The sequence below is a fragment of the Orbicella franksi genome, chromosome 4 (genome assembly GCF_964199315.1).
Source record: "Orbicella franksi chromosome 4, jaOrbFran1.1, whole genome shotgun sequence".
In the NCBI taxonomy this organism is placed as follows: Eukaryota; Metazoa; Cnidaria; class Anthozoa; order Scleractinia; family Merulinidae; genus Orbicella; species Orbicella franksi.
The window spans coordinates 14,807,301-14,822,788 of NC_138148.1; the positions used below are offsets into that span (position 1 = coordinate 14,807,301).

Genomic DNA, 15,488 nt, shown 5'->3' on the forward strand with positions numbered 1-15,488 from the left:
GCTTACAAATCGTAATTCTACACCTTCATTTCATAATCCATTTTTATTAGATAAGGCAGTTTAAATTGTGTATGCAGTATACTTGAAAAGCCATGGGGAGCAAAACTGAACCTTGCAAAACTTATTCGGAATAATTCTCCATTAGGGATTGGTGAAAGGCTGTAGAAATATATTTTCTTTTTATATAATTATATGTATTAGTTAAACAATGCCTGTATGTAACTGGTTGTACCTTTCAAAAACCATAGCCACGCGATCCTCGCATTGACGTGGCAAAACGTGGGGTTTTGAAACTTTTTAGTTTTGAAATAATGACTAAATTGCTGTAAATTAAGCTTAAATAAGTCGTAAGGTAATAATTACTGACTGCTGCATAAGGGATTTTCGAAGGAAATGCAAACATAGTAACTATGATGCAAAGTGTGGAAACGTTTTAATCACCATTTAACTATGGGGTGCGAAATACAGTCACCTGACGCTTTTTGGTGTGGCTAATTTTTTTTTCACTTTGTTATTTACAAGCTTATAAAGGAAAGGGAGGGAAGCATAAGAGAGGGACTCTGAACTTCAATTCTTGTACCTTGCTTTTTCCACGTATGTCACTTCACAAAACTCATCAAAGTCTTCATCTGAGGATTAATTCAAATATACGTACAATCAACAACGTCCAGTTGTAACTCAAGTTATAAGATGGAAACAGATTTTGTTATTGAAGGTTTTACCTGAGCTGTCCATGCTGGCATGCTGACACTTCAAGTGGCTTGAATCTACGCATCAGAAATCTCAACAATCTTGATGCATTATTAGATGATGGCTGCAGAGGCTGTCTGCTCTGCTCCTCCTAAAGAATTTTTTTAAGTATGTATTATTGTATTATAAAATCCACTGTACATAGTCTCATAACATATTTTAACTTGGATTTAAATTTTACTATTGTAAATAGCTATAGGTTTTTTTTCTTCTAATTTAACTCGTTTTTGTTATGTCCCCGTATTATTAGGGGAGTTTTTCCCCAGCTAGGTGGTTGATGACATTCTTAATAAAGTTTCTATCTATCTATCTATCTTTCTGGTCAGCGGCTACGTTATTCAGTATACTTATTCAAAATGGTGGCTGAAGGCGATGCGAGGCGCTGCGGAACGAAAAGAAAAGCATCCTCCGTGCAGTGTAAGTATATAATCGCAGCTTCTTAACATACCACTCATCTGAAATAGTAATTTTTAGGGGTAGTTCATTTTAGGGTAGTCCATTTGGGTAGTCCATTAGGGTAGTCCATGGACTACGGGTCAGTGTTTTGTCCATCACCCGTAAAGTCATAGCAGAATCTCGAACCTTACGATTACAGAGCTGTTTTATTCACATATTCTTAATATGAAGAGAAGTTCCCTTCATACAAGAAGTTTCAAGCGTATACACCTCTCCGTTTTTAGATACAGATGGACTAAAAATGGCTTTACGGGCCCGAAAAGTTTCCGGGGCTTTCGAGAAACGGGCCCCAAAGAACTAGCGCTGAATAGCGAAGATATTAGTTTACAAACATTGTTTTTGTTATTTAAATGTTCAAAACGTTAAACAAAACAACTCTTTGTTTCACCACCCAATAGTTCTCTGGTTGGCATGTTAATAACAATAGGTGACGACACTGATATCTTTGCTATAGAAAATTGCGAATTTACATAATTTCCGAAAAAGATGACAACTCCCTGAGGTATACTTAAATTTTCGAATTGTTTTTTCCTGGAAATTTCTTTTCCATTTGATTTTCATCCTGGAATTTCGGAATATTTTCGGTTGAATGATTCGCTTTTCGGAAATTCGCCAACCGCAGCGAAAAGGTCACAAGACAAAGGGTTTAATGAGTAGTACAATGGCAAGTACACTGCAAGCCTTATCAATCTTTGTACATTTTTTAGCCAACCTATGCAAAACAAGCAAGTACACCACCTTAGCGTATTTAGTTGAAGTTAGTATTTATCGTCAGACAAGTGGCAAGATTCCAAAGTAAAATATTAATCCATTTTCGAATACGTGTCCCCATCATCCTTGCGTGAGATGTCCAACTCGCTGTGATGGCGGCCCAAAGAACTAGCGCTGAATAAAAAATAGAGAATTTTCGGTCGAATGGTTCACCTTACGGAAATTCAACAATTTCCGGATTTTCTGGAATTTTTCCCTGGAATTTCCGTACCATTTGTCCTCGTTTTCGGAATTTTTGGTCGAATAGAAAGCGCCCCACGTCACTTTTTCTCGCAAACGTTACGGCTACTCACCACCTCCCAAATAAAATGGGGGCGTCGGGGCCCTTCTGATCCAAACTAGACAGCCCAGACAATACATGGTAAGAACCCTGATAGCGAATATGCGAGAAAACCAGTTACCGTAATGATTCGATTTAGCGTCCGGGGCGCTTATGTACTTTTAGTACCTCAAGGGAGGGCGCTTATTCGAGACAGGGCGCTCATTCGGGACAGGGCTCTTATTTAAGTTTTTGAAAAACAACCAAATGTTTAAAACAAAACTTTAATAAGTATTAAAATAGCTAACAATAACAGAACCTGTAACAGTAACAAATTGTTGAAAGTTAGTTACTTTTAAAAGAATTCTTCATTTTATATAGCAGTAACAAGTATACATGAACGGTACGGTGAATTTTCATGAGTTTAGCTATTCCATGTCGATGACTTCAGTGTCACTTGCGTCAATTATCAAGCTATCTGGTGCCACATCCTCGACGTCGGATTCTGTGATCCCGTTGAAAGGATCCTTGTCGCGTGAATTGCTCATGGCTTGTTGAACAACCTTGAGCCGTTCTAGCCTTACACGGCAAGGCTGATTTTCCTTGAAGCAGCGAATGTGTCCTTCCTCTGATCCATCCATTGCAACGGTTAGCGCACAGCTCTTGAATGAATTGATAATCATTGTTTTGTCCAAGCCATCCCACGCCGCAAGGATCCATTTAATTATCTCTCTCCGTGGTGGAGCACGCATGTTTCCCGCTGCAGTGAAAGAGTGGGCTTCACCAGCCATCCATTCATCATATTTCTCTGTGACATTTGCTTTAAAAGGCTTATTCCAAACCACGTCGGGCGCTTGAATGTATTTCGTACAACCCCCAGGGATGATTAAAGGATCTATCTTTGACGTGCGTAGTTCTTGTTTGACTGTTTCCATCACGTGGCACTTGAACGAATCCCACGCCAAGATTCGTCGGGTGAATGAAAACTTTCCCAGAACACTTCATACCCAGTCAAGGGTCAGTTCTTGGTTCATCCACCCATTAGAAGATGATGCTACGACACATTTAGCCTTGAATTCTTCATTGAATAATTTAGTTTCTCTCTTAGCACCGGGAAAGACGATAAAAGGCTTCAATTTCGTTCCATCTGCTTTCGCTGTTAAGCAAACTGAAACCTTTGTCTTCTCGTGACCAGTTGTTTTCATGGCTATCGTGTTGTGGCCGATGGAATCAACAGTTGTATTGGAAAGAATGTCTTGCCAAACGGCGGTTTCGTCCATTGCTATAATGTCACTGTCATTGTAGGAGAACTTTACACGTAGCCGTCTTGCTTGTAACACATATGCGATCAGTTTGTCAATTAGTTTTTCGGGATCCTTTTGGGATTCTGTTGTCTTGCGCTGCATACATAAGCCATGGCTGGTCACGAACGTCTGCACCCACCCAATGCTTGCCGTGAATGTTGGAGGAAGTTCCATTTCCTTGCATTTCTCCTCGTGAAGAAACCTTGCTTTGCTTCTGATCATTTTCCTCGATACACGAAAACCATTAGAGCGTCGTTCGTGGACCCATTCCAATAACACTTCTTCAATATCGAGATCAAAAGGCTTTCTTCCCGCCCCGGCGAATCGCTTTCGCTTCCAACTAGCAGATTCTAATTTACTTGGTTTGCTCGCCACTCTCGTATTCTCTTCCGGTCTACGTTGAACGTCTTCGCTGCTTTATAGTTACTATTGCATTCCACGGCAAACCGTTCAGCTTCTAGTTTAAATTCAAGGTGAATTGATCTTTTTGCCAGCATGAGACTGAGAAGCATCAGCCTCCATGTTTTTACGCAAAGTGATCACTGTACCCAGCTGGATACGTGTAAGAATGGGTTTAGGATTGGAAGTGAACGTGACTGCTTGAAGCTGTTACTGATTCACCGAATGTAAGAACAATGCAAACGACATATGTTATGAGGCAGAAGCGGGAAAGCAGCAACGCGCCGAAATTACCAGTGGTAAATATCTACGATTATGGCTCGTTCTGACTATCACTTGATTTGGAATTCGATGTTTGTTTATGAAGTGGAATTTTCGTCTGTTATACGAGGTCATCATGTCTACAAAGCGGCGTGGTCTCCAATCATAGGGGAGTCTCTGGCATGCAGGAATGATGACCGTAAAGAAGCTAAAGAACACGATGGATACGTAGTTGGGACTTACCTCGAAGCTGATAACAAACTTGTTGGGCATGTGCCGATGGAACTTTCCTTCCTTGAATTCACATTTCTCAAAGCCCGCCATGAGAATAAAGTACAGGTCAAAGTGACTGGATCAACAAGACTGGAAAACGGACTCGTTGTCCCCGGATCCTTCCTGGCGAGAACGACCAGCAGAGCAATCGCCACAAAATTTGAAGAAGAGATTATTCGTTTGAAGGAATTATGTACTCACATAGACATAACAGTTGAGAAACTCAGACGAAGACCACTGGTTTTGTAATGCATTATTACGTACGGTATGTCGGCTATTAAAGGAAGATGAACCACGTTTGATACGTACTCTGAAGTTGCTGTAATATTAGAATACGGACGCTTATTAGAATAGGGGCGCTTATAAGAATGGGTGCGTTTATTAGAATGGGGGCGCTTATTGGAATAGGGGCGCTTATTAACAAAAACACATTCGAAGGCGGGCGCTTATTCGGAAGGGGGCGCTTATTGGAAGGAGGGCGCTAAATCGAATCATTACGGTAACTGAAAGATATAGATCGTCCCCGGAGAGAATTAGATGGTTGGCGTTATTGGAGGACAAACTTGAGCTTTTTGTTTTTGACAAACTTGCACGTGACACGGGCTGCAACTTTCCACTGAGCGCCGACCTCTTCCGAAAAGGAAACAAATATTTCTTTATATTCCATTGTTAGGTCCCTAAAGCATTATGATGTTATGCTAACGCATTTTCTCTGAAAGTAGTCGGAGATACTATGGGAATTCCCAAGGTAACCGTAAGTCGCTGTGTACATGATGTTGCCGAATGTTTTTAAGTTGGCTCAAGACTAGATAAGATTTCCTACAGCCTCAGGCGATATAAATGTAAATAATATTGTATAGTTACTTTTACTGAGATCTCTAAACAGGAAAAAAAAATAACGCGTAAGAATCCCAAAGATCGATCGTCAACATATCTTGTAATCGTTCATGAAAACACGGCCTCGTTTAAACTTAGACTTTGTTTAGTAAACATCACTACAAACTTCCAGCCATAGAATAAAATAGTTTTGCAAGCAATTGTCAACCTAGCCCGGAAAAAAGCGAGAATCAATCCCCCCGACGATAACATGCTGTTTCCTCAGTGGCCGCATCAAATGTTTTCATTAGGGTTGATTTATATAAGACATAAGTCATTTTAAATGTGTTTCAACAACTTTGTAAATACTGATAAAGGAAGAAAAGCATGAAAAGTGCAAAAAAAAAATTGAAAGTTCAAAAAGTGCATGTCTAAATTAGCAACCTCTAGCTCTGCTTCAGAAAGACTCCGCTTTCGAGCTTTATCTGGTTTTGGTTTAATGTCTTTCAAGTCCTTAATAAATTGAGTGCATGTAGATCAGTAGTACTCAAGATTTTCCTTATTAAATTTTATATATCCAAGTTACCTGCGGCTGATCCAACTGTTGAACATCAGCTGCATGTATCTATTAATAAGGACTTCCGTTTAATTCAACATGCTATCACGATGGATAAACCATAATCCTCTTAAAGCAAGTACAAAAGAAGCAAGTACATCCTGTACTTAGTTGAACTACCTCTTCACTGAAAGTAGACTGTGGTGAATGCAGCTGTATTTCAGAGTAAGAACTTGAAACTAAAACAACAATAACATTAAATTGCAATCAAAAGGCACAATTACAATAATAAGCAAACAATATAATAATAATAATAATAATAATAATAATAATAATAATAATAATAATAAGCTAAGACCAAAAGATTCTGGAATACGTTTCCTATCTCACGCTACAAATCTTCGCCGTCCCGAGAAAAACCCCGAAATATTCGTAAGGGAATTCTGGGTGTTTTCGGGGGATTTGAGAAACACTTTCCTGTACCCGAGAATATCACCCGTAAAGAGCCCGGAAAACCTTTCGGGCCCGAGACGTTTTCGAGTCTATCGAGAAACGTACGCCTGATCTCGTGGAGGTGACTCGCATGTGTTCTTGTTGCACGAGTACTGTCAGACCATTTTTCTACACTGTATGCCTCTTCACGAATCTTCCATTTGTGGCGCGGTCATAATCTCCAGTGAAAACAGAGTACTTTTTGCCATGATTAGGAACATTATTACATAGTCTAACTCCTAATTCACGTTCCATTGATTTTGACGAACCTTGTGATTTAGGCAGCAGACATGATGAGCTGGTTCCTTACATTTTGATCGACCACTTTTAGTGTAGTGAAGAACGTTTTTGGTTTCGGAGTCCATCATTGCTCCATGCCCTATCAGTGAATCATTGGCCCCCAAGTTTTAACCGTTGCATATCATGTGAAACGTACTCACCTGGTTCACGATGAAATGTAAACAGTGTCTTCTTTGCTTTCCTCGAAAACTTCAGAAAAATATTTCACTCTTCAGTAGTGCAGCAAGGGACATGGCGTGACAATATTCGTGTCCAGTGTTCCTCGTCATTTCAAACCGAAAGAAACGCAAGTTACATTTGGCGTTAACAATTAGCGCGAATTTTAATTTTTGGGCTACTTTTGTTTGAATATTTGATAATATATTATAATTGTTAACACAAAATATATTTTAAATAAGGAAAGCTCGGAAATTGAATAAAATTAGAACCTGATTGTATAATTATAACAACTCTCAAAGGACGCTAGAAGGGTTGGGGTCGTACAAAAACGTTTTGAAAAAACAAGAAAAAAAAAGGGGGGCCGCGGCCCCCTTGGCCCCTCCCCTAAATCCGCCTATGAGGACCGCGTTTTCGCTGACCGAAGAGTTTTCGCTGACCGCGCGAAAAACTGTGTTCAGCTACCTTATTGTTGGCAGCAAGCCTTTCAGGACAATGACTCGATGAATAGTAAAGGTGCCTGATGGATGGCAGATTTCAAATCGAGAGCTCTTTCGTGGATCGTGACCGTCTTAGTGTCTGCTTCGTAAAATGACTTCAACTTTGAGTTTCTTCAACAGTAGATGTTCTCTGTAACATATGCATGTAACTATAAGCAACTTTTTTACTTTCCGAAAAAAAAAAAAAAACTCGAAACGCAAAGAGAGCTGCCCATACATAATATAATTCTTTAAAGAGTTATTATGATAAGCACTTTAATGAATTAGCTTGTTTGGTTGGTATTGGGGTATATTGGTCTCGTTCTTTTTTTTTCAAGTTTATGGAAAAAAAGAACTAGTCTAAAATCTCCCCAATACGAACCTCACGCTAGCTCAATAACATATGTATTCAGAATCTTCGAATGCATCTTTTTCTTACACAATCTGTTTTTATCAGACTGCGCTCTTGTCTTTTTCAGTAACGAAATTTACGCGATTAAAGAAATGCTGACGACGATACGTAACGTATATTTTCTGTGCTCTAAATTTCCCTTTCATCGTGACTCCCACTGTCACGTTATATGGTCCAGCCGATACACGCATGCGCATGCAAAAGGCCCTCCTGCTACTAAATCGAGGTAAACGATGGTCGTTTTCTTCTATCACAGAACAAACTGTCGTTCGCCTGGTTGGTTTTAACTGAGGCTGTTGCTCGTTGCTGCTCCTTTAATCACTCTGACTCGGTCCTGGCGTACGTTTCTCAAAAAACCGAAAACTTCTCGGTCCCGAAAACCGTCCCGTAAACCTCCCGAAAACGACTTTCGGGTGTTTCTAAAAGCGCACGAAAATTTCAGGCCAGAGAAAATCACGGTAAGAACCTCGATAGCGAATATGCGAGAAAACGATGTCATTGAAAGATATAGACTCCCCCGAGAGAATTCGATGGTTGGTGGCGTTATTGGAGGACAACCTTGAGCGTGACACGGGTCGCAACTTTTCACTGAGCGTATAGACGCAGGTGCGGGTTGTTAATTAGTAAACAATATTTTGTAACATTCGGCACGGAGAGCCGACCTCTTCCGAATATGAAAAAAAAATTTTTGTATCCTTATCTTTAGCTACTTGTAGGGTTGGTGATATATTGTTTTTTCAATTCTCAAACCCAAACTTTCCTAGTTGATACAAAATTGTGATATCAATTTAAATTTGTTTGTGCTTAATTTTTGATTCAATGCCGGTGCAGTGAAATGTGTGATTCCTCTTATTCTAGGACACGATGAGAGGGTTTTACGAGCTAGCAGTCTTCCCAAAGGTGATTGGAGCCATCGATGGTACCTTGATACCTATCAGGACGCTGTTTAAAAACGAGCACCTTTATGTTTGCCACAATGGTTTTCTTGCAGTAAATGTAATGGAAACATGCAACGCCAGGATGTTGTTTACAAAAGTGGTTGCCAAGTGGCATGGATCTACCCATGACTCAGCTGTATTCGATGCCAGCATGTTGAATATTCATGCGCTTGGAATCCGGAAGTGGTGGAGAAGGTTGGCTTCTCGGGGACAGGGGCTATGCCCTAACACCAGTAATTATGACCCCTTTTCATCCTGTTAAGATGACATCTAATGCCGAAAGGAAGTATCAAAAGGCACACACAAAAACGAGGAATGTGATTGAAAGATCTCTCGGAGTCCTTAAACAAAGATTTAAATGCCTTGATTTTTTTGGTGGGGCAATGCAGTTTGCGACCCTAGTCGATGCTGCAAAATCATCCTTGCAACAGCCGTCCTACACAACATGTGTATCGTTGATAATACCCAGTTGCCAGAAACCGTGGGGTCCTTTGACGATGATGATCATGATCATGAGGAGGTCCATCATGAGCCACCAAGCACCAGTGGTGTTGTCACAGTGAGACAAAAACTGAGTTGTGATATATTTTTAGTGTGCACTACAATGAATATTATATACATAAGAAATGGCAGTATTATTTCAGACGAGCCTCTTTTTAAAGAAATAAACTGGTTGTTTGTTTCTCATTTTCTACAGACTACTTCATACACTATAATCTATCTATACAGCTCAAACAGTTTTTTGGCTGATTTTGTTATTTAGCCCTGCTAGACCACCAATTTCTGTATGTACATTTAATAATCTCCCTGCAACTGTAAATTATAAAGTGATCCACAGAATTGATCTTTTAATTGTTTCAGTACAAATATAAACAGTTCATTCCAAAATCAAACACTGTATGGAGACAGCTTTCAAGAAGCACTAATGTGATCCATATCTATTCTGTGGGGAAAAACAAAGTTAATCAAGACTTTTTTTTGTATCACTGTTTGCCTATTAAGTGATTAACTAAAATGCTTAAGGATGAAACTATCATTGAGGAATTAATTAAGTTTTATAAAGCCAAATATATATTGTATATATTATTTTTTGAAAAGGGGGTCAAAAAAAAAACTTTAAGGTAAAAAGCTGTTAAAATTATGAGTCTAAACGTTTTCGATCTGTTTGATCATCATCAGAAGTGTTCAGTTGAGTCCGCCAGGGACACTACATCCAATTTTACCAAAATGTACAATTTAATGTGAAAAAGATGGTGTATGTAAAAACGATCGTGCACCCATCGCGCTTTCCTTCTTTGAGAGATTCAGATTTTCTGATCCCCCGGCCTACAACTTATCAGAACAAATCGGTCATCTATCTGTAATTCAAAAAGGATTCAGCTGTTGTATGACAAAGGTATATTCCCCATAACTCAAGCAAGAAAAGTATTACAGTGTGAAGCCTCGATGACTCATTTTTCAAAATAAATCCTATTTGTAAAGATCAATACATCTGACCACCAAAACAGTTAAATAAAATAGCACATCACACGACTGAAGCTTTCCTACAAGCATATACACGTGAACCTATTTTTAAGGACAATTATACAGCAGTTTACAAAGTTGGCTGTTAAAAGGTTCAGACAAACAAGAACTCAGGGGCACCCAACGAGGAACATTTGTTATCAAGGCTGGTTCTTACTTTCCCAGATAGTTTCATTACTGTCTAATGGCTTCTAAGCAGGCTATACAAAATACACCATATCGTAACATAATTATTTACACGAAGCTTTCTAAAAGCAGAAAGTTTGACACAGCATTTAATTGAGTAAATCTAATTGTTTTCATGGAAGTCAACCCGGATTCTCAAGTGGCTAAGGCCGTCTGAACATATTTTTCACTGATTAATGATTCTTTGGGTGCCCTTGAAAAACTTCTCATAGATAAAGAATACTGAGCAGAGCATAAAACCAAACTGCGAAAGCCGCAGTTACTGGGAAACATCATTGACTTGCAACTGCTCTTTGATATCCTCTAGGAGATGCCACTGAGCATTTTCATCTGTCCACTGGTCGATGTAAACTGATGGCCTTTTCATGCTTAATCCAGCCAGCAATCCATTTTCTGAGATTGAGATAATGAGAAACAATGATTTTGCTGCCTTTTAAGTCAAATATCAAGTAATGCAAGAATTCATGGTTGTTGTTGGGTTCCATAACACATGCTTGCGACCAATACTTTGCCTCCTGTCAAAATAGTACAATTTCAAGGACATTCTTGTGACTATTTGCCTGTGCTTAATGCCAAATCGAAGAATTGGCAGTCAATACACAGTTTTCAGGGTGTATAGTGGTTGCCACACAATAAAACAAAAACCTTCTTTACCATTTCCACTGCCAATGTCAAGGATGAGATCCCCTTCCTCAGAAAATGTTGCAAGAAGTTGCTCGTACACTTCGTTTGACTGTTTGTCGGCTTCTTTATTCTGCACTAAAATCAGGTTGGTTGTGCACATACATACATACATACCTACATACATAAACTTTATTTGAGTGTCGGAGTATTTGGCTAAAGATAACTAATTGGGGACACTAACATAAATACAGATATAAAATATAAAATGCTAATATTATATAAAATATATAGGTAGTTAATAATTAAAAATATGTTTTATAGGTCTAATTAGTTAAAAAATAAGTTCAAGATTACTTAAATTGGTTGTATTATTATTATGTTGAGCAAGCATAGCAGCTGCATCTTCCATCCAACACATCTGTTAGGTTCATGGCCCGAACTGCTTTTTTAAATTCACGAAGGCTTGTTTTGTTGCGAAGGTCTTTGTCTACTTTTCCCCAGAGATAGGGTCCTAATTATCTTATGCTATGTTTACCATAGTTTACAGTGTTAAATCTAGGTATAGGAAAATCGCTACTACGCAAATCATAATTCTTAAATTGCTTGTAAAATATATCACAGATGTGTTTAGGTGCCAGTAAACTTTTAACCTTGTACATTAATATCAGTATGTCTTGTAGGCGTCTATTTACTAAACTAGGCAGCTTTGCCTTACTTAATAGTTCATCATAATCTGCCGTCTTGCTATTGTATACTGCACGTAGTGCCCGCTCTTGCACCCTTTCTAGTTTTCTAGTATCAGATGCTTTACAGAAATGCCACACTGTATGACAATACGTGAGGTTAGGTAGAATTGCCGCTTTGTATAGTTCGACTTGGACACATGTCTGTCCACCATTTTTCTCGCCACTGTCCAGCCCCCACAACGAATGAGCTGACAACCTCAGTCATGACAAGGTCTGAAATACAAAGTTATGCATCAATACAATGTAAACTCATTTTTAATATACAGTCGAACATAGATTATATGGACTTGTGGGGACTGAGCCGAATAGTCCAGATAATTGAGAATCAAGATAATTGAAAATATGAATATAAATGAGCCAAAAATAAAACTGAATGACTGAGCTAATGGAGTGTGAAATTTTGTTTAGCAACAATGAAAATGAAGCTATTTTTTTGTTACTGCAATAAATCTTACGTTTCGAAATCAACTATCAGCCTCTAAAGCAAAAATAGTTGCTGGTGAGTATCTTTCAGTGAACCAGTTACAGTATGGCACTTGGCAACTTTAACCCTTTAACCCCTAAGGAGTCTCCCTTTGATGAGTAAAAGCGTCTGGCATAAGCCAGAGTAAAATCTGTTAAGTCACTCTTAGGAGGGAAAAGGTGAAGGGAGATAGTTTTATAACACTTTAACTCCCAAGGGTCTCCCTTTGACGAGTAAAAGTGAGTTTAAGATGAATATTTTTCAATAATTGCATCATAATTCACATAACTTTTGCTCTTGACTCTCTTTTCATGTTTGTATCAACTATGAAGCCTTGCTGAGTCTTGGCAGCTCCAGATGTTGTCAGAGCTAATCTGCTACAAGGTCAGACGCTCTGACAGGACATATTATGATGACATTGAATACGGTCATCAGCCGCTTAAAATTTATGCTTATGACCATGTCGACAATGTCCCTAACTTCTTGAACTACATCCTAGCCGAAAGAAAGTCAGATTTAATTAATGACAACACAAAGTATTAAGGAACAATGAACATAAAGGTTTAGAAGAGATACATGTACACTGTACATACACCCTTACTGGGCAGAGGTATATGTCTGACATTGGTTGGGAGAACAATAAAACAAAGACAGCAGTACACTAAAAAAAACAATGTTCCTACAGTAGCTCCAAAAACCAGCAGAGGTGTAGGTTACCAGGATCTAATGAAAACTAAGGTTTAGTATAGTGTACACTGACTACATTGTCGAGGAAAAGGTTGTTGTTATTCATCGTGGTAGATGCAATAATAAAGTGTATTATCGTTTGTCTCACGATGTAGTCACTTGAGATGTAGATCGCGACGTTTCGACTGCTTACTGCTAGTCTTCTTCAGGCGATAAGGTCGACTGATTGCACGGTATCATTTATATCACAAAGGTCGGCTGTGATTGGTGCATTTCGATCCTCCTATTGTTCCATTGTTCCGGCGAGTAGCTGTTCCCTCAGTGGTCCGCTGTTGTACCGTTCTCCTGTTGTTGTGTTTCTTGATCGTGGGTATCCATGCTTCAGGAATTTCAATTCCACTATCGCTGTTGATGTTGTTAGGGTGAAGTCTTATGTGAATAGCTTCCTTGACCCTACGTGTGTACCAGTGAGGATCTCGATCAATAAACTTGACCTCATTCCAGATAGGATAGTGGCCGGTCTCGTGGGTGTGTTCAGAAACGGCGGAGGTCTGGGTACGGGCGAGTCGTATATCCCTGTCGTGTTCTTTGATCCTCTCCTGCATAGATCTCCCTGTTTCCCCGATGTAGACTTTGCCGCACTCACAGGGAATCCTGTAGACAACACCATCTTGTTTAGCCGGGTTGACGGTGTCCTTTGGTCTCACTAAGTGTGACCGGAGTGTCGTGTCGGACTTAAAGACGGTGCGAATGCCTTGTTGTTCTAGGCAGCGGCGGAGAGACTCCGAAACTCCTTGGACATAAGGTAAAACGGCGGTGGATTTAAATTCCGCGACAGGCTCTCTTCTTGGGGTTGTTCGTGCCTTTGTGATCTTCTGTACAAAAGAGGAGGGATATCCGTTAGAAACAAGTACAGATGACAGATGTTTCTTCTCTCCAGCGATTACTGATGGTTTGGTGACGAGACGTTTAGCCCGGTCGAACAGACACTTCACAATACCGCGCTTTACTGACTGAGGGTGGTGTGAATCATACGCTAGGTACTAATCAGCATGTGTTGGTTTCCTGTAGACACTGGTGGTAAGGCGGCCATCAGGTTCTCTGTAAACTGACGTGTCGAGAAAGGCGATCTTGTTGTTGTTCTCGATCTCCATGGTGAAACGGATTGATGGTTGTTGACTGTTCAGGTGTTGCAGGAAGACGTCAACTCTAGCCCGATCCAGGATGGTGAAAGTATCATCTACGTAGCGTTTACAGATCTTAGGCTTGCAAGGTGCGGACTCTATTGCTTGTTCTTCAAATATCTCCATGTAGAGATTAGCAATAACCGCGGATACAGGGCTCCCCATGGCTGTGCCGTCTCGTTGTTCGTAAATCGATCCGTGTCATGGAATGTTTAATTACATCCCATAGGAACAGCTTGTTTAGAGTCATATTTATTCCGTAACACTCGATTGTGTGATTTGTATTCTTTCATTACGTAACCAGTTCTGTTCAATACTTTTGTAATTAGTCCTTAACCAATAGTTTTCTTTTCCTTTCTTTGATTGTAACACCTTGCGTTTGCATATTTAGGGTTTTTTGGGGTGATACGTGTTGAGAGGTTTTTCTGTGTGTAGAAGAAGCAGGTTGAAGTGTAGTTACGAGCGAGGCTAGAAAGTGGCAGGAACACGTCCGGAAGCACATTTTCATTACTGAGAAGCCATCAGTAAACCATTCCTAAATTCACGACAAAGAGCCATTTGCCGGGGAACGTGAGTGCTAAATAGCTGGTCGAAGCAATCGAAGGACAAGCGTAAAGTTCTTGTCGAAGCAATCGAAGGACAAGCGTAAAGTTCTGTCGAAGTCGGCCGTTGTAAACCGGACAGCTGGAGTAAATCGGAGAAGTCAAGTTGAAATATACCGGACTGAGTGAAGACGTAATCGGAAGAAGTAAGTTGAAAGGTGGGAGTAATAAACGGGAGTTTGAATTGGTTCGTTGTGTGTGTCATGTGTTGGTGGAACGTTGTTGGGGTCAAGTTCATGGACAAGGACTTCAAACGCAAGGTGAACTGAACTGAACTACGGAAACGCCTATTTTTTTTTTAAGGAATATTCTTGTAAATAGATTAAGTGTACTGAAGTATTTAGCTTGTTTATTATATTCTTGTAAATAAATTAAGGTTAATTATTTAGCTTATTGTATTATTGTTAGTTACCCTATTTAAAGTATAATGTTATTTTAGTGTAATTGTTATAATAAATGCTGGTAGACTTAGGAAGTTGTTGCGTGTTCAGGATTACGCTGGCGCGTCCTTTGTCGGCCGGAAGGACCATGATGAAGTTGTCCTCTTTTAAGCTTTTAAGAGCCTCCTGCTGTTCCTTCGTGATGTTGGGCGTGGGTGGTTGTGCCTGTTGAAGGATGGTGTTGACGGATCTCCTGACTGTGTCTGCTCGCTCCGCATCTAGTGGCCTGACTGCTGACTCAATCTTGGCGATGATCTCGGTGGCTGGGACGCTCGTAGGAGTCACGGCGAAATTTAGACCTTTCTTCAGTAAGGACACCTCAGCTTCGTTGAGGGTCCTGGATGACAAGTTGATAACCCACTTTGTTTTGTCAACAAAAGTTGTAGGAGAAACAGAAGACTGTTTCTCTC

The 15,488-nt window shown here is 39.8% G+C and overlaps 1 protein-coding gene across 1 annotated transcript in view; it reads left to right on the forward strand.

Annotated features, from left to right (window-relative positions):
• Positions 1-15,118, forward strand: part of LOC145483534 (uncharacterized) — a 45,878-nt gene extending 30,760 nt beyond the window's left edge. The window contains exon 2 of the mRNA XM_081462063.1: positions 13,978-15,118. The gene's annotated coding sequence lies outside the window, so the exon portion shown is untranslated. The remainder of the gene's footprint in view (positions 1-13,977) is intronic.
• The last annotated feature ends 370 nt before the right edge of the window (positions 15,119-15,488 follow it).